At 39.2% G+C, this 21,790-nt stretch overlaps 1 long non-coding RNA gene across 1 annotated transcript in view; it reads left to right on the top strand.

The window, feature by feature from the left end:
- The first annotated feature begins 5,710 nt into the window (after positions 1-5,710).
- Positions 5,711-21,790, top strand: part of LOC101688933 — a 30,616-nt gene continuing 14,536 nt past the window's right edge. The window contains exon 1 of the long non-coding RNA XR_001179174.2: positions 5,711-5,893. This is a non-coding gene — a long non-coding RNA (uncharacterized LOC101688933). The remainder of the gene's footprint in view (positions 5,894-21,790) is intronic.

A 21,790-nucleotide genomic window follows, 5' to 3' on the forward strand; every position in this document is an offset into this window, starting at 1 on the left:
GATTCCTAGGGGCCGTACCAGATGCGTAAGGAACATCACTTCCTGGCAGACTCAGGAATCTCAGAATATTTGGGGGACCTGGAGAAGAAAAGAAGTAACCCAAATGTACAGTATCATAGGCAAGTCTAATGGCAAGTATTTCACTTTGTTCTTAGCCGCAAAATGCTGTTCTTAGCCGCAAAATGCTGTTAAATGCTTAATCTGAAATTCCTTATGGAAAGTACCAGCAAAGCTGATTTAAAAGAACCTACATGGCCAGCCACTGTTCTTGCTGTACTAATGTAAATAATTAGGTCAAGTTTGTTAAAACTGGACTTGTTTCACAAGCAGATTAGTTTGGCTAGCTTTGAGGGAAATAAGATAACTTTAGAGAGAAAAAAATTGTGTTTCAGTAATGCACTTTTATAGATTTTAGAGTCTGGTTCTGATTAATTGTCCTTGACTGTTTCTTATTTACCTATAAAACTGGGCTGCATCCTGAATCCTGGTTTCCTTGCATATGTGTCTAATTTTCTACCAATAGTAGGACAATGAGTATAAGCACTCACCTATGGAACTGCCTCCTGAAATGAGACAACTGTTCAGCTGAAGTGACCTCAGATCACAAAATGTGAAATGAGGTTCCACCTAAGTCTATGCATGAGAGTTCTGAAACAATGGCTCTGTGAAGGATGGGGGCTCAGCCTCGTGCTAGGGAAAAACTAGATGCAAGGCCCTTTCATTCCTTAAATCCTAATCTATGCCCCTTTCTAACAGGAAGTACCTAGAATGGCTGTCAGCCTGTCCCTCAAGAACGAGTAATGGTGAGAAGCTAGAGATGGTAGTGGTTCATGGGGACCAAACAGCTACTTTAGTTGTTACTAAATGAAGATTTACCACATTTATTTCCTTTAAAACATTTGTCATGGGGCACCTGGATGGCTCAGTGGGTTACGCCTCTGCCTTTGGCTCAGGTCATGATCTCAGGGTCCTGGGTTCGAGCCCCGCATTGGGCTCTCTGCTCAGCAAGGAGACTGCTTCCCACTATTTCTCTGTCTGCCTCTCTGCTTACTTGTGATCTCTCTCCCTCTCTGTCAAATAAATAAATAAAATCTTAAGAAAAATTAAAACATTTGTCTTGATGTCCCCCCCTGTTGCCTCAGGTAACATCTCCGTGTCATGGGCCACCATTATGTTGAAATTCACAAAATCATTCTGACTGCTGGATCTACAGAATGCTGGACTTAGTGTCCCATACACAAAAGTTATTGATCGTGTAAAGATCTCTTTTGCTAATGCTTTCACCAGATGGCTCATCTCTTTACAAGGTCAATGGGAAAGCCTAATTCCAAGTATTTTGACAGACAGGTATATTAATCTCACATTGCTATCTATATTATTCCTGTGACATAGGGATGCAAGTCACCTCCTGACATCTGGCTGTATGGTCATTGCAGAAGAATGGCATGTAAAAGATTGCACCGGCCATAAGACATCAGGGGTGGAGGTAGGAATGCTGACAATACCAACTCCGTCCTTAGTCTTCCATCTTGTTCTCGTCCACTAGATGACCTCTCTTGAGGCTGTATGTTCCAGGCCCCTTGGAGACTAATAGACATACCTTAAAAATAACCACCAGGTCTAGAATGTAGAGAGACTTGCTTTGGCCTCCCATGAATTTGTTAGAGATAACCCAGTCTTTCCCTTTCCTGATGCACACGTGGGACACCACAACATCTAACTAAATGTTAGCTGTCAGTTAGATGCATACAAACACTCTGATCTCACTACAGTGCCCTCCCGGGCATCTCTTCACTCTATAAATTCTGTAGACTAAGGTCTGGACTATGTGGAGAATAGCTGCAGAGTTCTGGATTGTCATCGGCCTGAGCCTCGCTGTCAGTAAGTTACCCTGAATAAAACTCTGTGTAAGCTGTAGGAAGTTGCCTCCTTCCTTTTCAGTCTCCAAGCGCCTTCTCAGTTTGGAGGATACTTTACAGTCTGTCCCCTCCTTTACCTTCTGTCATGGAGAAAGGATGGTCTTTTCCAATAAATAGGGCTAAAAACAATTGGATATCTAATGGGAAAAAAAATCTAATGCATACCTTGACAAATACAAAATTTAATTCAAAATGAATCACAAACCTAAATTTAAAACCTAAGCCTATACAACTTTTAGAAGACAATGGAAGAGAAAACTCCTGTGATCTTGGCTTAGGTAAAGCTTTTTTACATACACAAAAAGCATAATCCCTAAAAAAACAAATTTGCAGCAGCTATGGAAAATAGTTTGACGATTCCTCCAAAACTTCTTTATCCAGCAATTCCACTTCTGGGTATACATCCAATATAAGTGAAATCAGTATCTTTAAAAAAAAAAAAAATATTTTGTTTATTTGTCAAGGAGAGAGAGAGCACACATGCAGAGAGAGTGGCAGGCAGAGAGAAGCAGGCTTCCTGCTGAGCAAGGAGCCCGATGTGGGACTTGATCCCAAGACCCCAGGGCCATGACCTGAGCTGAAGGCAGATGCTTAACCAACTGAGCCACCCAGGTGTCCCTGAAATCAGCATCTTGAAAAGATACATGCATTCCCATGTTCACTGAAACATTATTCACTACAGCTTCCAGATATGGAAGTGACCTAAATGTTCATTGATGGATGAAAGGATAGAAAAATATAACCTATACATATAACGGTATATTATTCAGCCTTAAGAATGAAGGAAATCCTACCATTTGTGAAAACAAGGATAAACATGAAGGACGTAGATTAGTGAAATAAGCCAGTCACAGAAGATATCTGCATAATACCATCTAAAACTGTCAAGCTCTTGGAAGCAGAGAATATAATTGTGGTTACCAGGGCACCAAAAGAGGGCAAATGGGGAGCTCTTATTCAATGGGTATAAAGTTTCAATTCTGCTACATGAATAAGTTATGGAGATCTGCTGTACAACACAGTGCTTATACTCAATAATACAGCATTTTAAGCTTCAAAATTTTGGAATAGGATAGATCTCATACCAAGTGTTCTTAACACAAACACACACACACACACCCATAAAGCAAAGGGACCCACAGAAACTTCAGGAGTATTAAATATGTCTACCACCTAGATTTTGGGAATGGTATCACAGACTTTTTCATGTGTCCAAACTCATTAAATTGTACTATTAAATATGGGCAACTTTTTATGTCATTTATAGATGAATAAAGCTGTTTCAAAAAAGAACAAACTGATAAATTCAACTTGATTAAAATTTAAAACTTCTGCTCTTTGAAAGACATTGTTAAGACAATTAAAAGTCATTACCCAAGAAAAACTATTTGCAAATCATATGTCTGATAAAAGACCCAGAAAATATAAAGACCTCTTAAAGCCCAATAATAAAAAATAGTCTAATATTCTTAATGGGCAAATGATCTGAACAGACACATCAACAAAGAAGATATATGAATGGCTATAAGTAATGAAAAGATGTTCAATATCACTAGTCATTAGGAAAATGCAAAATAGAACCACAATGAGATACCACTACATATCTATTAGAATAGATGAAACTTTTAATAAGACAAACTAGAACAAGTTTTGGCAAGGATACAGAGGAACTAAACGTCTCATACAATGCTAGTGGGAATATAAAAAGGTACAACCACTTAGGAACACCTGGGTGGCTCAGTTGTGAAACGTCTGCCTTTGGCTCAGGTCATGATCCCAGGGTCCTAGAACTGAGCCCCTGCATCAGGCTCCCTGCTCAGTGGGAAGTCTGCTTCTCCCGTTCCCACTGCCCCTGCTTGTGTTCCCTCTCTTGTTGTCTTTCTCTCTGTGTGTCAAATAAATAAATAAAATATTTTTTAAAAAATTGAGCCTATAGGGGCACCTTGGTAGCTCAGTGGGTTAAGCCTCTGCCTTCTGATCAGGTCATGATCTCAGGGTCCTGGAATCGAGCCCCGTATTGGGCTCTTTGCTCAGCCTCTCTCTCTGCCTGCCTCTCTGCCTACTTGTGATCTCTCTCTCTGTGTCTAATAAATAAATAAAATCTCTTTAAAAAAAATAATTGAGCCTATATAGGGGTGACTCGTGGCTCAGTTATTAAGTCTCTGTCTTCGGCTCAGGTCATGATCTCAGGGTCCTGGGATGGAACCCCACATTGGGCTCTCTGCTCAGCAGGGAGCCTGCTTCTCCCTCTCCCTCTGCCTGCCTCTCTGCCTACTTGTGCTCTCCATCTCTCTCTGTCAAGTAAATAAATAAAATCTTTAAAAAAAATTAAGCCTATATATACCTTTGATCTTGTCAATTCCTCCCAGGCATTTACCCAAGAGACATGAGAGTGTATGCCCTTATAAAGCTTGTATAGGAATACTCACAACTTCAGATTCAGTAGCCAAAGACTGGAAACCACCCACATGTCTGTCAACAGGTAAATGGAAAAGCAAAAGCAGGCATATCCACACAGTGAAACACTACTAAGCAAAAAAAGAAAAAAAGAAAAAGAAAGTAAAGAAATGATATATTGATACACATAATGACATGGGTGAATATCTCAATAATTATGGTGAGTGAAAGAAGCCAGATGAAAAATGAGCACGCCGTGTACGGTTCTCTCTGTATGAACCTTCAGAAAATGCAAACTAATCCCAAGTGACAGAAAGCAGATCGGTGGTTCCTTGAGAAGGGGAGAGAAAAGGGACAGAAGGGAAGGCTTACCGAGGGACCCAAGGAAGCATGTGGGGTAGTGGGCACGTTCGTTATCTTAATCCTGGTGGTTATTTGACAAGTACAGAAATATGTCAAAATGTAGCTAGATATGTACAGTTTATTATATGTCACTCTTGCTTCAATCAAGCTGCAAAGAAAAATAAATAAAAGATTAAATTCCCAAAACAAAATAAAAAGTCGTTCTGGTCGCACCGCCCTTCTGGGTTCCCCCCACTTAGGTTGTTTGCAGTAGCTGTCAGCTTGTTAAAAACCTCTGGTCTGGCAAGCAGCCTGCGACACGCCACCATTTATTCTCACAGCTGACCTCTGGCCCCCTCTGCTCCCCTGCAAGGCTTCTTCTGCAACTACTAGATTGTATACACAATCCATCATAACGTTCGCCATTCTGCATTACAATTATTTTCCTATATGCCAAAGTTCATTTAAAACGATGAAATGCTGGGCGCCTGGGTGGCTCTGTCGGTCAAGCATCTGTTTGCCTTTGGCTCAGGTCCTGATCTCTGGGATGCAGCCCCATATCGGGCTCCCTGCTCAATGGAGAGTCTGCTTCTCTGTCTCTCTCTGCCCCTCCCCCAGCACAGTCTCTCTCTTTTTAAATCTTTAAAAAAATAATAAATAAATGAAAAAGAACAATATACTGCCTTGTTCATCTTTATCTCCCCATGTCTAGAACGATACCTGCTTGAGGAATAAATCTTTAAATCAGAAAATAAACTGTTAAAAATCTTTGTGAAGTTTTTCCTTCTAAGGTGTTTCGATTCTTGTTGAGGATCCACAATTCTTGGAAAATGTCTTTTTTCCTTGGCCCCACATAGCCTATGCTGTGCCAAAAATAAATTAAAGAGCTGAAGAATAAACTCAATCAGACTTTAAGGGGTTGTATTTAAAGTTCAGACTCCAGAAGATCTTTCACAGTCTGCATACTCAAAATAAAAAAAAAAAAAAAATCTAACTTTTGACTCTGTTGATACTACAGTGTTCCAAACACAACACGATTTGAAAAAGCCGTATTTGACACTAGGTTTCTAAACAGTCTTTTTTTTTTCTCCTTGTATAAATGGGCCTTAAGTGGTTACCGTTTTACCTCGATGAAAACAAAGAGCAGGCAATTTTTCCAGACAGAAAATTGCTGTGAGATCCGGTGAAAGTGTGTGAGATGAAGAACACAGACCTGACAGGCCGCACAGCAGTTGGTAAGTAATGAAAACAAGAACCGAGGCCGAATGTCCAGAGAGCCGGGGAAGGGCTCTCAGCCTGTAAACGGGAGGACTGATTTGCCTTGTAATCTAAAAGTGTATTTGCCCTGTTAGAGCAGTTCAGTTCCATAAACACTTCTCTACGAGTGCCCTTTATAAGCAGCCAAAGGACATTGTCATTGCACCCCCTATAAAGGTAAGCACCTTGGACACAGAGAGACCATCTTCTGAAAAGATTTATACTTATTTTATAGGATAGCATACCTTATAGCTTTTAAGGTGTTTTTACTGGCTTTGCCTCACCCCAGTGTCATGGAGAGGGGAGAAGGAGGGTATTATTAGCATCTCCTTTTCACAGGGACTCGGAGGGGCTAAGGGTGGTGCTCAACACTGAGTGAGTGAGAAAGCCTGATTTGGAAACGCACCCGATTCTTTTATCCATACTCCTTCTACTCTTCCTCTTTATTCTTGCTGATATCAAGAAATTTAAGGATGTCATCTCCTCCCAATGTGGGGGGGTGGGGGGGGGGAATCCCTTGCCTAAACCCTTCAGGCTTCTACCCTATTTCCTTCTCTTCTTCTCCGCCAGGCTTCTAGATCGAATTCCTTGTTGATACTCACAGCCCTGAAATCTGGCCTCCAACCTCACCACTCACGAAATTGCTCTTAAAAATCATCAATTGCTAAATCCTCTTTCTACCCTCCTTCAGCATCTGGCCCTCATAACGACAGTTTGCTTTTTCTAAAAATGCCAAACCTGTTGGATCACCAGCCTAAAGAGGTTTTGGAAAATTAAATGATTCCAAGGCATTTTAGACTTCAAATAACAATAGTAAATTATTTTTGAAGAACCCTTATTACAGGCTCCTGTTTTGTAAGTGAGTATTAGATGATTTCATGTATCGGGTCTCGTTTGATTTCATGATAATCCTGGGAAGCCGACTGCCCCATCTTTATTTTACATCTGAGAAAAGCTGGATTCGGGGAAATTTAAAAGTTGGATCCAATATAACAAAGTTGCACAAGTAGTCCCAGTTTCCTGATCATAGAGTTTTTTCCTTCAGATCATAGTTAATCTCCCTTCCATGGTCTGGCGCTGTTAGAGAATGAGATGCTTTGTATAAATTAATTTTCCAGATAACAGGAGTTTACCAACAAAACAAAAATTTTTAACAAATGGTTTTTTAAATCATTTTTTACAGATACCTTGCCAAAAATGTGTTCGTCTACAAAGATCATAAACATGATTTAACTTTTCCTTAATGCCACAGTTATACTATGAACATCTGTTACATTCTATGCAAAATTAAGTTCTATAAAATTAAGTTCTATATCCATTCATGTATTTCTGCTTTCTCATTCAGCATTAGTCTTATTAAGATCTGCTGATATTTTGGTTTTTTATAATTATTTCCAATTATATTCTACATTGCTCTTTTAAAAACTATTAACTAGGTAATAAAATAGCCAATGTACTATGAACTACATAAGTCAAATTCTTTCTGTGTGAGATCAACAGTCCAGTGTTTGCCTTGGTTTAAGGGCTATTTTGAAACATGTTTTTTTTGGTGGGGGGGGTTACCTGTTTGCTTGTTTGTTAGGATTTTTTTTTCTTTTTTTTGCTGTTTAGTGTTTCCTGTGGCATTAAAGAGTATTTCACTAAGAAAGATTTGCATGGGTAAATATATTTGGAAAATGCTGCAAATTCCTTAACCTTGGATACTGTAAAGATATTCTAGCTTCTTTTTTCTTTGACTGTGGAAAGCACTCCAGTATTTCCCAAGTATACTTGACTACAGGACCCTTTCATCTCTCACAAGAACCACGTAAAAAATGCTCTTCTAGGGGCACCTGGGTGGCTCAGTGGGTTAAGCTTCTGCCTTCCGCTCACATCATGATCTCAGGGTCTTGGTATCAAGCCCAGCATTGGGCTCTCGGCTCAGCAGGGAGCCTGTTTCCCCCTTGCTCTCTCTGCTTGCCTCTCTGCCTACTTGTGATCTCTGTCAAATAAATAAATAAAAATCTTAAAAAAAAAAAAAAAAAGAAAGAAAGAAAGAGAAACTCATTACCCAAAAAAATGCTCTCCTACAAGTATGAAGTTTTACAAGAACAACCTCTGGATATAAAGGCTATAAAATTTTCAAGTAGTAATTAAATGGTTTTTTTAAGATTTACTTGAGAGAGAGAGAGATTGAGACCATGAGCAGGGGAAGGGGCAGAGGAAAAGGGAGAGACAGAATCCTCAAACAGACTCCCCATTGAGTAAGGAGTCCAACATGGGGCTTGATCCCAGGACCCTGAGACCATGACCCAAGCCGAAGGCAAAGACTTAACCCACTGAGCCACCCAGGTGCCCACGAATATTTTAATGTGATGTTCTTTCTGAAAGAAAAATACAAACAGAGAGGAAGGCAAACTATAAGAGACTCAACTACAGGCAACAAACTGAGGGTTGCTGGAGGGTTGGTGGGGGGCAGTGGGGTAATTGGGAGATGAGCATTAAGAAGGGCACTTGATGTAATGAGCACTGGAGAGCATATGTACCTGATGAATCTCCAAATTCTACTCCTGAAAGTAATAATATACTAAATGTTAACTACATTGAATTTAACTTTAAAAATTTAAAAAAAATAAAGAATATAAAACTGTTTCACTCAAGTAACGTCTTTTCATTATTATCATCAAAGAGTTTTATATGATTTTTTTAATACTTTCTTCATCCTATTGGTCTTTCTATATATAGTTGTTTATAACCAGCTAGCTATTGATAGCTAAATAGATGATAGATACAGATATAAATATAGATCTAGTTATAGATATTAGCTTTCTGTCTTACCCTATCTTGGGAATAGACGTTTACATGTATCTTACTGTCAATAAATGCTAGCTATAAATTTATATTGTCATCACTGAACAACAAATATTTAGACAAGCCATTGAAAAAAAAAAAAACACCATGAAATAGGATAAAAACATGTTCTACCATCAAATTTTCCCAGCACATGGCATTTTCACTATCTCACTTAACATTTACCATTATAATGATGTTGTGATTCCTAATACTTGCAGGCATCAGTGACCTGAATAATCATAACACTAACAATACTATGAGTAATAACATCAAATGAATCAGAATATTGACTTTCCCACCAGACAACATTTCAGATCTGATCTAAATGAAATTTATTTTTTTTTTAATTCCTTAGAAAAACATGGTGGACAGGAGGCCAAAGGGAGGAGTATAGAGATAAGAAAAAAAATGTGTTTTTCATCCAAGAAATATTTTGGTGCCAAATGATCCCTAAGCAAGGATATCAATGCCAGATTAAAAAAAAAAAAAAACCGAGGTTCAAGGAGGTTAGGAATTTCCTAAAGTCAAACAACTAATTGAAAACAAAGCTAGGACTAGAATCCAAATTTTCTGGCAGCCTATCTGTTGGTGTAGGTTTCATGCCACATACTTCCCAACATAGTTTATTGGCATAAAATTATAGTTCATTATGCTTTCTAGATTTTATAAAAGGACCTAAAAGAAAAACACAAAGAATACAACAAAAGTCCTTTTGTCTGATGCTATTATACCCAAAAATTTGTTCTAAAAGATATCAATATTCAGTAAATAGATGAATTTTGGTTTGGCATCTTCAAAGTGGAGTGAGAATGTATTATTTCCTTAGCAAACATTGATGCAGTGCTTTCTATGTGTCTGCACTGTTCTAAGTGCTTTTCAGACACTAACAAAATCTTTTAGCCACTGTATAATAGTGCGTTCAGCTTGACTTTGTCCCTGGTTAATGGCAAATAGCCTCCAAACCCTTGGAATATCCCAAGTGAGAAGAGTGTCCTTAATACTTATGGAGGTCCCTCATAGTTTATGGTAATAAGATGATTCATGATCCACCCCAGAGTAGTTTCTGCTAAGGAAATGACTCAGAAAGGGGCTGGCCATGTCATGAAGACCAAACATGTGATTAGAGGGTTGGGGCATTAAGCCAGCTTATATCAGCCTAAACTCTGAGTAGCAGAGAGAGGCTGGGACACTTGAGTTCAACTGTGAGGCCAGTTACTTAATCAACCATACCTCTGTCACGAAACCCCAATTAAAACTGCAGACAACAAAGAAACTCAGGTGACCCTCCTTGTTTGGCCATATTTTTGAGCGCCTGGCGGAGGTAACAATGCCTGGAACTCCACAGGGAGATGACTGGAGTCTGTCTTGTATTTGGGTTCCTTCCATACCTCACCCTATGCATCTCTCCAAATAAGCTGGTTCTGATTTGTATCCTTTTGCTCTAGTAAAAGTGTAGTCATAAGTATGGCACTTCCTGGAGTTCTGTGAATCATTCTAGCCCATGATCAAACTTGAGAGGAACGTGAGTAGAAATCCTCAATTCGTAGCAAGCTGCTCGGAAGTGAGGATGGCCTGGAACCCCTAACTGGCAGCTGGTGTCTGAAGTGAGAGGAGGGGTCTTATGAGAAACTGTGACATTAACCTGTGATGTTTGGCCTGACTCCTGTAGTTAGTAGAAAAAATCATTGCAGCCACACTGATTGAAATTGGGGCCATTTATTATCCCTACTTTACAGATGTGGAAACAGGCATTGAGAGTCACCCAGCTGCCTAGTGGGTGAAGCAGATTTCAACTCAGACAGGTCTGGCTCCCTTATATACTCGCCATGATATTGCCTCATGCAAAAACAAACCAAACAAAACAAACCCAAGTGCAGAATGTTCATATATATATATATATATATATATATATATATATATATATTTAGTCCTTTATGTTTCTCTCACCCATCTCTACTTGGGAGAGCCATCTTTTTTGGCAATTAAATTTTATTGCATCTCTCCACATCATTCAACTTAAATTTTCATGGAAATAATATTCCCAACTTTTTGCATTTATATTTCATCAGTTTATGTCATATTTGAATAATATACATAATTTCAGGTGCAACTGTCATAAAGAGAATTGGGGAAAAACAATACTTTCTGTAAGCAGTTAGTTCAAAGGGGGAAGCAAATGTGTCACGGCTTGCTGGAGAACAGTTTTCTAACATTGAGCGTGCATCATGGCCAGGCATCAAATTTATGTACAAGAAGAATTACGGAGAGCATGAAAAGCATTTGTGAAAAAGAGGAGCTAGGTTACAAGAGTTCTAATGTGTAAAAGAAAAAGTCTGATAGGACCATAGGTTCTATTGATCCTTTCCATTAGCTCACTTCTGGGAACCTTGTTCTCACTCATAATGGCATTTGCTCCTTTGGCCTTCCCTTATTATTCCACTCTATTACCCCATTCCAGATTCCCAGCGTTGAGTCAGAGCCAATTTATTAATTTAGGCACTATTCCATCAGGAAGCACGGCAAACTGACCAGCATGCTGGCCAGGTGCTTTCACACCCCTCCCCTTCATTAGACCCGTCTGACCAATGAGGCCGGGCTGAGAGGAAATTTGCATCTTCTCGTTTCCCATCCGCCACTTCCCCTCACATCCGGTACCTCTCTACCCACTGTGGATCTCAACCATTTTGGTGATATCCTCACTAGCGCTCTGGAATTTTCAAGGCTCTCACTTCACTTTATTGACTTTATCCAAACTTTGGGAATACTGTAGGTTTAATAGGGTCGGGCTGTTCAACGATTTTAGCTATGGAATATTGCTGGAGAAAGGTTCTACGTACCCAAGATGTCTGAATCACTCTCAGATTTCTCCAACTAAAAGACATTACTTCTTCTGGGGAATTATCACAAAGTTGTATAATGATCTTTTAGCATTTAGCATTTATTTTTACACATATTTTCTTTGCCTTTTTTAGACAATAGTTTTCTTAAAACTCTTATCCGCTCATTCAATGAATATTTAACTCATGCAGTTCCTTGTCTATTAGTATATGTGACCTTGATTAAATTACCTGCAGCTACAGATGGGAGATCCCCTGCGTGCCACTTCTTTACTTTATCAATACACTCTAAGAATCACTAAGGTAATGTTTTCTGAGAATTGTACAAATACCCTACTTACAAAATGGGCAATAAATTCTTCAAAGAAGGAGTCAGTTTCCCATTAGAATTTGAGGCATATTTGCATTATTTTATCAATAAAGGGATAAAAACAGGTATGAATTTCTGTAAAATAATTTGAAGTTAAAGCAGATTTAGTTGCAGCTCTGCTTTTAAGAATCAATACAAGCAGAGCCACTGGAGGGTTAGTGATTTAGTTAAGCTTACTATCCCCCCTAGATAGCCCATTTTAAATTTCCCTTCTTTTTGATTTATTCCTCAGGTGGTAAAATCAAACTGTTCTCAAATATAACTAGCACTTAAGTCCTCTGACAGAATAAAAAGCTACAATAAGACCATAACCAAGATTTCTTTCTAAATTTCAAGAGTAATCCTTCATCTTTAGCAACATAAAGGCGAGCAATGACCTCAGAAAACATCCCCCCATACTCTCATGTTAATTAACTCCCTTCTCTGTATCTAGAAGGATGGAATCCACCCTGTTGGAAATGCCCATAGTTCATGGCAATGACTCCCATATTTACAGAATGCAGCCCAACAGAGCTGCAGGAAGTAGCTGTTAGAGAGTCTAGAATGAGGTCTAACACTGACCTATACCACATTCTATTTTGAGTTTCCCCTATGTACTTCATGTCTTTATTAACCATTCGTGGGACATTCGAAAGACATCTTGTTAAGTTCATGGCTTACATTAATTCTAAGTTTACAATTTGGCCCAACTTGTCTTAGAATTGAATGTTTGAATAAGGAATGGGATTTTTGGAAGCCCTCAAACAGAAGGAAGGGAAATGAAAGACTTTTTAAAGGATCATGAAACTCTGTGTACGTAAATACTTTTCACAAACTAGCCTTTTATAGGTTGGATGGATTAGGGAGAGATGGAGTAATTATTTTCCGTGAAACAAAGGCTTAATCCTCGTGGGGAGAAAATCTTGACTAAAAGCAACTGATACCTTGCCAAATTCAATCTACTAAAAACATATCCATTAACTATTCTGCTGAACCCCACCTTTACCTGATCCTCCTATCCATTAAAGCTGACTCCAGTGAGACCTAAGGCTCCCAGTGTAGAGGTCACTATGTTAAAAATGGAAGTAAAAACACATAGATATCATTCCTCTTTATAGCTAACGTGATGTTATTGACAATAGCTTTATTTCAAGACCTGTGTCTCAGTCTTAATTAGTAACTGAGTAGATCTTTGACATACCTTAAAAGCAGTATGCTAGAGTGATAGATGTTATGCAAATTTAGTGTGGTAATCATTTCACAATATGTGCGTTTTTCAAATCATTATGTTTATGCCTTAAATTTATAAAATGTTATTTGGCAATTATATCTCAATAAAATGGGGGGATAAAGCAGCATGCTTGGTTATGGTAGCGGTGGTGATGATTGTTTTAACAGAATTCATAATCTCCAGGAGAACACTTACTTAAAAAACAATAGTTTTCATTACTGTGATAGCCAGCCTCCAGGAGAGCTCCCAACAACCTCTTCTTCCTGGTATTCATATGCTGGTATAGTCTCCCACATTGCATAATACAAACATTGGTAACCAATAGGATGTTTCAGAAATGACAGTGTAACCTCCAAACTAGGTCATAAAAGACTTTAAGACTTCCATCTTGCTTTCGCTGATCCCTCAGTTTGGAGGAAACTAGCTGCTGTGCCATGAAGACACTCAAGAAATCCTACAGAGAAATTCACATGACAAGAAACTAAAGCCTCCTGCCAACAGCATACAAATCAACCATCTTGGAATCAGATCTTTAGGTCACATGAAGCCTTCAGATGACTGCAGCCCCAAAATCCATCTTCATTTTATTTTATTTCTTTTCAGTGTTCCAGAATTCATTGTTTATGCACCACACCCAACCTCCATCTTAACTGCAACTTCACAAGAAATCTCAAGCCAGAATCACCCAGCTAAGCCACTCCTGACTCAAAGAAACCATGAGATAACTGCTTGTTTTAAAACACTGGGTTTGGGGCTAGTTTGTTATACAGCAGTAGAAAACTAATACAGTTACCAACACAAAGATGATTGACCAGGATAGAAATACAATATTTGACCAATGAGTAAATACTCCAGTCAGAAACTTGTTAGTGGTAGAGAGCCCTGTGCCTTCTCTTTCCTGATTACTGGTATCATCTATTCTTTAGCACTCTGTAACAAAGTTCCTGCCCTAAACCTATAAAGATAAGTAGCAAATTGAGTTGTGGGGACAATATTAAAGTGTCACTAGTATTAAGTGGTAATTTAAAAGAAAACAAAAAAGACAGGTACAGGATCAAGGTTGAATTGTTCTTAGTCCAATTGGTGTGAAAACTTTTCAAAATATAATGTATTTGCAAGGAACATGAATGAAAAATGAATATTCTATTTGTACTTCAAAAGACATTTAATCATTTATCTTAATTTTACCAGGTAAAACCAATGCTGGACGCTGCTTTCATCTTATCCCATATAGCCTGATGAATAAAAAGCAATTACATATCCCATGGACAACTCTTTATCCTAAAGAGATTATATTTATTAATTTTCTTTACTGAAGGTATAATTGGACATTTCTAGGTTTCAGGAAAGTCTAAGAATCGTGTCTCTGAAAACCCATAGGCCTGAAGTCCAACTGAATGCTTATTAGTCCTTTCCCCTTTAATTTGTTATTTCTACCCCCCAAAACTTATCAGTGTCTGTGGCCCAGCCTTCCAGATGCCAGACCTTTCTTTTGCTAGAATCTATACCAGGAAAAATGTGGCAAAATAAATAAGCAGTTGAAGCTTCAAGGCCTCAGAACACCTGATGAAGTTTCCCTTGTATTGGCATTTCCCCAGGATTCTGTTCTGAGACTTTAACTCTTCTCTTTCACGTAGCTTTTTGTTGGCGTCTCAGGCTCTACCCTGATCTCTCTTCACATTCCACCCTAATGGCTCTTAAACTTTTCAGGGTAAAATTTCATAAAACCTCAGGATCACTGTCCCCAGAAAAATGGACATAAATGCTAATTATGTAAAAATGTACATAAATGTTAAAATTTATGTTAATTTTATGTTAATTTTATTAACATAAAATTAACATAAATGTTAATAATTTGCTTCCCTTCCTCTTCCATCAGCGAAAGCAAGATGGAAGTCTTAAAGTCTTTTATGACCTAGGGAGAGACAACCAAGAAACAGACCCTTCACTGTAGAGAACAAACTGATGGTTACCAGAGGGGAGGTGGGTGGGGGGACGGGGGAAGGGGATCGGGGCGCCTGGGTGGCCTGCCTTCGGTTCAGCCTGATCCCAGGGTCCTGGGATCGAGCCCCACATCGGGCTCTCTGCTCAGCGGAGAGCCTGCTTCCCTTCCTTTCTCTCTGCCTGTCTCTCTGCCTACTTGTGATCTCTGCCTATCAAATAAATAAATAAAACCTTTAAAAAAATAAGTGAAGGGCACTTATCATGATAAGCACTGAGAAATGTATAGAATTGTTGCATCACTGTATTGTACACCTGCAACTAATATAACACAGTATGTTAACTATGCTGAAATTTAAAATAATAATTCAATAAAAATTGCTAAGTTAATTTTTTCATATAATCTATGAAGGTTCAAGACTCACTGAAGCCCATATGTGTGCTCTCCAGCTAAAAAGCTTCATCAATATATATTTTCCTTAGATGAGCTTAACCAGAGTCATAGCTTTGATCACCATCCAAGCTTGTATTTCCAACCCAGTCACCTCTCCTAAGTCCTACAACTCTATCTCCAACAACCCATTAGACATTTTAACTTAGAGGTGCCATTCTCATTTCAAATCCCCAAATCTCCTCCTCTTGTCTTCTCAAGTCAATGAATAGGATGACCACCCATTCAGCTGCCCACACCAAAAATCAAGCAGTCATCGCTGACTTTCCCTTTTCTTCATACAACCTATTACTGATTCTTAAAATCCACCCTTCTTAAAATCTCAACCTTCCTAGTTTATAACCTTCTAACTGCTCTACCTGCCTCCAGACTTACCACCTGCTCATCAGTCTGAATCCTAAACTATTACTTTAAGCCCAAATATAATCACGTCTCCCCTCCCTGCAGAAAGAACCTTTAACATATCTACATTTGTTTTCAGATAAACTTAAAAGGCACAGAGTGACTTTCTATGACCTCCCTTGCATGCTTTCATAGTAACGCTATTCCCTTAACATGTAGTGTGTTGTTTCTCTTCCCTACAATGCTAACTACTCAAAATTAATTTTTTCAATTTTAAATTACCAAAAAAATACTGTAAATTTTGACACAATGCAATTAAGAATAAAAAGAATAACAGACGCACTCTTTCTGCACTATTCCCACGACGGAAGTGCACATGTAGAATCCATACAGATTGTACTTTTTCATACATACACGTGTATCTTCTGAGTCATGCATGGCATCTACGTTATAGGCACTGAACAATAATTTTTTAATAAATGGGTTAAGTCATTTAGCATTATGAGAGGAAGGCATTCTAAATCAGATGGAGGCTGGCCATTCACTCTACATCGCTGCTATTCAGAGTGTGGTCTGCGAATCGGAACCCAAGCATGGCCAGCAACCGCACGGAGAAATGCAGAATGTCAGCCTAGTTCAGACATAGAAATTCACGAGATCCCAAGCAGACCAGAAAGCACACTGACATTTGAGGAGCACTGCACTAAAGCACACTTCTGAGCACTGACTGACTCACTCACAGTGACTCTACCTAAAAAACACCAGTTGAAGCCATCTCCTAGGGATACAGGCAGTAAAAGAACATCAAAATATCAAAAATCACGTTGATCAGATTAGCATATCCTAGTAGGGGCTAAATACAATGGTTTTGGTTTGTATGCTGAGTCAAAACACCACATTCTCTGAAAACTGTACTTCAGTTTGGGGATTTTCAGTGAAAGCTGGCCTTGACTATCTCATAAGACTATGTGGATCTAGTAGAAAGCAGAGCCACTTCAATCAAAGATCGTCACCTTTTATTTTCCTCAAGGAACGTGGTTTCTGGGTGAGGTGCATAAACCATGAATCTTAGAACACTGAAAAAATAAAATAAAATTTAAAAATAAAATAAAATAAAATGATGACCCATTAAAAAAATAGAAAGTGGTTTCTTTCCTTTACAATAATTGGAAGTTAACTATTAAATCATCAACACATTAGGTAGAACATGCTTCAGAGCAAAGCAACTGTTGGTTCATGTGTTTTCTAATACACAGACAGCAAGGCAAAATGGAAAACATGGCAATCAATTTTGGTTTTGGTTCCATCACTGTGCTAACCTAGATGATTTTTCCAGCCCTCCGACCCTAAATGTCCTCACCTATAAAATGGGAATAAGACTCTTTACTTCATAAGGTTTTTGTGAAGATTAACATGACATCTATAGTGCCTGGCACATAAGAGACACCTCATAAAGGGTAGCTGCTCAGCATGCTGGGCCCATAAAGGGTAGCTGCTCATAAATATGATTGTTTTATATAATATTCTCAGAATCTTCACTAGCTGCTTCAAAATATGTGCCCAACCTTAGAGAACTGATCAATCTAATAAAACACAAGGACTGTAACGTGGGCGCCAACACTGTAAAGACTTTGATACCCATACCCTATCCCCTGCATTCCATGCCTATCTCCTTGGTCTGTGTACTACACCCTATAAACATTTCTATTATGATAGCACTTAGTTGTTACTGAAATTTCTCTCTTTATAGCATATCTTTCTCCTCTCTCTATACAGCCCACTCTCTAAAGTCAGCGGCTTAACACTTTTTCTCTGGAGAAACCTCCACATCTAACACAAGTCCTTACACACACTGAGTAGTCAATAAATGATTGAGGAATGAGTTAATGAATAAACATCAGACCCTCCAGAAACTTTCTTTGCCAATGATCAATAACTCCCTATTGCTCTGTCTTTGGTAGAAAATCATTACTGTATTCTCAGCTTTTCTCCTGTGACAATCTCTTTGGAAAGTCTCTGCCTTCCTCACCTATACTCCCCACCCCCTTTCCCAACTCCCTACAGTTATACCTTCCCCCACCTTTTTCTTTGTTTAACTGAGGTATGATTGACATGCACCATTATATTAATTTCAGGTATAAAACATAATGATTTGGTATTTGTATATATTGTGAGATGATCACCACAGCAAGTGTAATTAACATCAGTCACTGTACATACTTAACATGCTTTTTTTCTTGTAATGAGAACTTTCAAGATTTATTCTCTTCGCAACTTTCAAATATACAACACATTATTAACTATAGTTGCCTTGCTGTATACTATATCCTGTTGACTTAAGTAGTTTTTATTTATTTATTTTTAAGTAATCTCTATACCCAACATGGGGCTCAAACTCATGACCCAGAGATCAAGAGTTACATGCTTTTATGACTGAGCCAGTCAGTGCCCCGTGACTTATTTATTTTATAACTGAAAGTCTGTAACTTTAGACTCCTGTTACCCATTTCACTTAGCCTAATGCAATATTTCTTTTCTTCATGGCGGAATGATATTCCATTGTAAATATATACCATATTTTCTTTATCCATTTATCTGTTGATGGACACTTAGATTGTTTCCATATCTTGGCTACTGTAAATAATGCTGCAGTGAACATGGGAGGGGGGCAGGCACATTTTCAAGGTAATGTTTTTGTTTTCAGATAAATACGATAAATCATATGGCAGCTCCTTTTTTCATTTTTTTTGAAGAATCTCTGTACCGATTTCCATAGTCATTACATCAGTGTACATTAACCCAGAAGGGCACAATGTTTCTCTTTTCTCTACAGCCTTGCCAACACTTGTAATTTCTTGTCCTTTTTTTTTTTTTTTTAAGATTTTACTTATTTGAGAGAGAGAAAGTGAGAAAGAGAGAGCATGAGTAGAGGGAGGAACAAAGGGAGAGGGAGAACCAGACTCCCCGCTGAGCAGGGAGCATGACTCAAGGGATCATGAGCCACCCAGGTGTCACTCTGTCCTTTTGATGATGGTTATTCTAACAGATGTGAAGTGGTATCTCATTGTGCTTTTGACTTGCATTTCCTTGATGACTGGTGATGTTGAGCATCTTTTCATATACCTTTGGCCATCTGTTTGTCTTCTTCGGAAAAAACTCTATTCAGATCTTCCGCTCATGTTTTAACTGAATTTTTTTTGTTTGCTTTCTATTGAGCTGTGTAAGTTCTTTACACATTCTGGATATTAACCCCTTATCATATAAGTGATTTACAAATATTTTCTTCCATTCAGTACATTGGTTTTTTATTTTGTTGATTATTTCCCTTGCTCCTCGGAAGCTTTTTAGTTTGATGTAGTCTTATTTATTTATTTATTTTTGCTTTTATTGCCTTTGCTTTTGGTGTCAAATTTAAAAAATCACCATCAAGGGGGCGCCTGGATGGCTCAGTGGGTTAAGCCGCTGCCTTCGGCTCAGGTCATGATCTCAGGGTCCTGGGATCGAGTCCCGCGTTGGGCTCTCTGCTCGGCAGGGGGCCTGCTTCCCTCTCTCTCTCTCTCTCTGCCTGCCTCTCTGTCTACTTGTGATTTCTCTCTGTCAAATAAATAAATAAAATCTTAAAAAAAAAAATCACCATCAAGACAAATGTCAAAGAGCTTACCACCTATGTCTCCTAGGTGTTTTACAGTTTGGTTTTACATTCAAGTCTTTAATCTATTTTGAGGTAATTTTGTGTGTGTGTTGTACAATAGTGCCCAGTTTCATTCTTTTGTGTGTTGCTGTCCAATTTTCCCAACAACATTTATTTAAGAGATTATCTTTTCCCCATTGTATATTCTTGGCTCCTCTGTCATAAATTAGTTAACTTTGGGGCACCTGGGTGGCTCAGTCAATTAAGCATCCAACTCTTGATTTCAGTTCAGGTCATGATCTCGGGGTGGAGGGACTGAGGCCTACTTTCGGTTCCACACTGGGCACGGAGCCTGCTTTAGATGCTCTCTCTCCTTCTCCCTCTGCCCCTATCCATCCCTCTGTATGGGCTCTTTCTCTAGAAATTAATTAACTAACTAACTAACTAACTAACTAACGTGTATGTGGGTTTATTTCTGGGCTGCCTATTCTATTCCATTTATCTGCGTGTCTGTTTTTAGTCCATTACCATACTGTTTTAAATCTTATAGTTTTGTAATGTAGTTTGAAATCAGGGAATATGGGTTCTCTCCACAGAGACTGGTGTGGGTCCATAGAAATGGTTGGTGGATTCTTGATAGGAAGACTTGGTGAGCACATGTCTTTCCAGAGCTCAGGGGTAAGAATGCTGTAGGTCTTGGATATGACATTAAAGGTGTCCTTGGTGAAGTCAAGGGTAGTGGTACAGCCCCTGGCCAAGGTGTGGCAGTCATTGATGCTGGCCATCTCAGGCAAAGTGGCCTAGATGATGACAGAGCCTTGGGTTGGGGAGGAGATGGTGGTGCAGGGCACCGGCACAGAGCCACAGGGGCAGGTCTCCTTGCAAGTGATGGTGTGGGGCTTGCTGATCTTGTTCACCCAGTAGCCTTACTGCACAGGATGATGGAGAGTGTAGCTAGATGTTGGCACCACGGATGGCAATGACTACCTCCTGGGAACACTTTACCCCCAGAACAACATGTCCATTGCAATCCTTAATGGTGGCAAATGTCCTAATCCTGGCCCACTGGCCAGCACAGGTCTGCTTTTACACTGGCATAATCTTCAACACCTGTGGAGTTATTCTTAGAAAATGTATTATAAACCCTCAGGGGTGACTAAGGAAGCAGCTGAAACAGCATCAGCGTTCCTGTTCTCCAGGTGTTGAATGCAATGGTCTGGAAGGAATAGGATCTCATCATCTCCTGGGGGCAAGGCAGAGATGAGGAGCTATGAAAGAAACTAACCCTTGGGCAGAAGCTAACATACATCCTGTTCCTCCTTTATCCCATAACCCCCTCCTTCATTGTCCCCGGATAGGGGAGGGTGCAGGCCTGCTTTCGGGCTTCAAGATAATTGTTATCTCTTTGTATTCCTTCCCCATACTTTGATACATCCGTCCTTGCTTTGCTGATTAAAAAACAAACAAACAAACCAAAAACCTAAAGAAAAGCTATGCACAAAATTCAGGGGCATCTACTCTCCCTTGTAGAGGCAGCCCTGCACCACCCCTCAGATGGGTGTCCGAGAGCATTATTTCTATGCATAAACGTCGTCCTTGAGGGATACCTGGGGAAAAAGGCAAAGATCTCAAAATCCTTGATGGGCAAGAAGAAGAGCTAAATCCCCTCCACAGACTTGATCTTCCTGTCCTTGACGGAGTAGCCAGTTTGGGAATAGGGATCCACTCCTTGTCCTCAGCCTTGACTCTGAGAGCTCCGTGGCCTCAGCCCTCGCTCCAGATGCCACTGCTGAAGCCCCTCTAAGCCACCACAGCCTCAAGGCCCTCTAGAGACTCTGGGACCCTCTGCAGCACTAACATCCACCATTTGGCATTTTCTATTTTCCTTCCCTCCTTCTCTATTGCTCTTTCCTTCCTAAAGAGTCTTAATTCTTCAGTTTTAACAGGGGAGGTGAGGTTGTCTTTTGCTTAAGTATATCACTCAGTACACTCTAGTCAGAAATAAAGCTTGTAGAAGAAAATCTCTATATAAGGATCTTTTTACCTCGTTTGCCCACCACAGGCACATGATTCTTATTTGTAAGAGACATGAAATCCATCCAATTCACTTCGTCTTTCGTTAAATAAAACAGAGATTTGGGTAATTTCAGTGCTCTGTCTTCATTTTCTTCCTCTCTCCCCCCATTGCCGCCCCTCCCCCATTTGCCTATTCAACTGATCCTGAAATGGGTTTGATTACTTATTTAATAGCTTTCATGATA

This window comes from Mustela putorius, unplaced genomic scaffold (genome assembly GCF_011764305.1).
Source record: "Mustela putorius furo isolate JIRA1106 unplaced genomic scaffold, ASM1176430v1.1 tig00000508_pilon_pilon_pilon, whole genome shotgun sequence".
Lineage (NCBI taxonomy): Eukaryota > Metazoa > Chordata > Mammalia > Carnivora > Mustelidae > Mustela > Mustela putorius.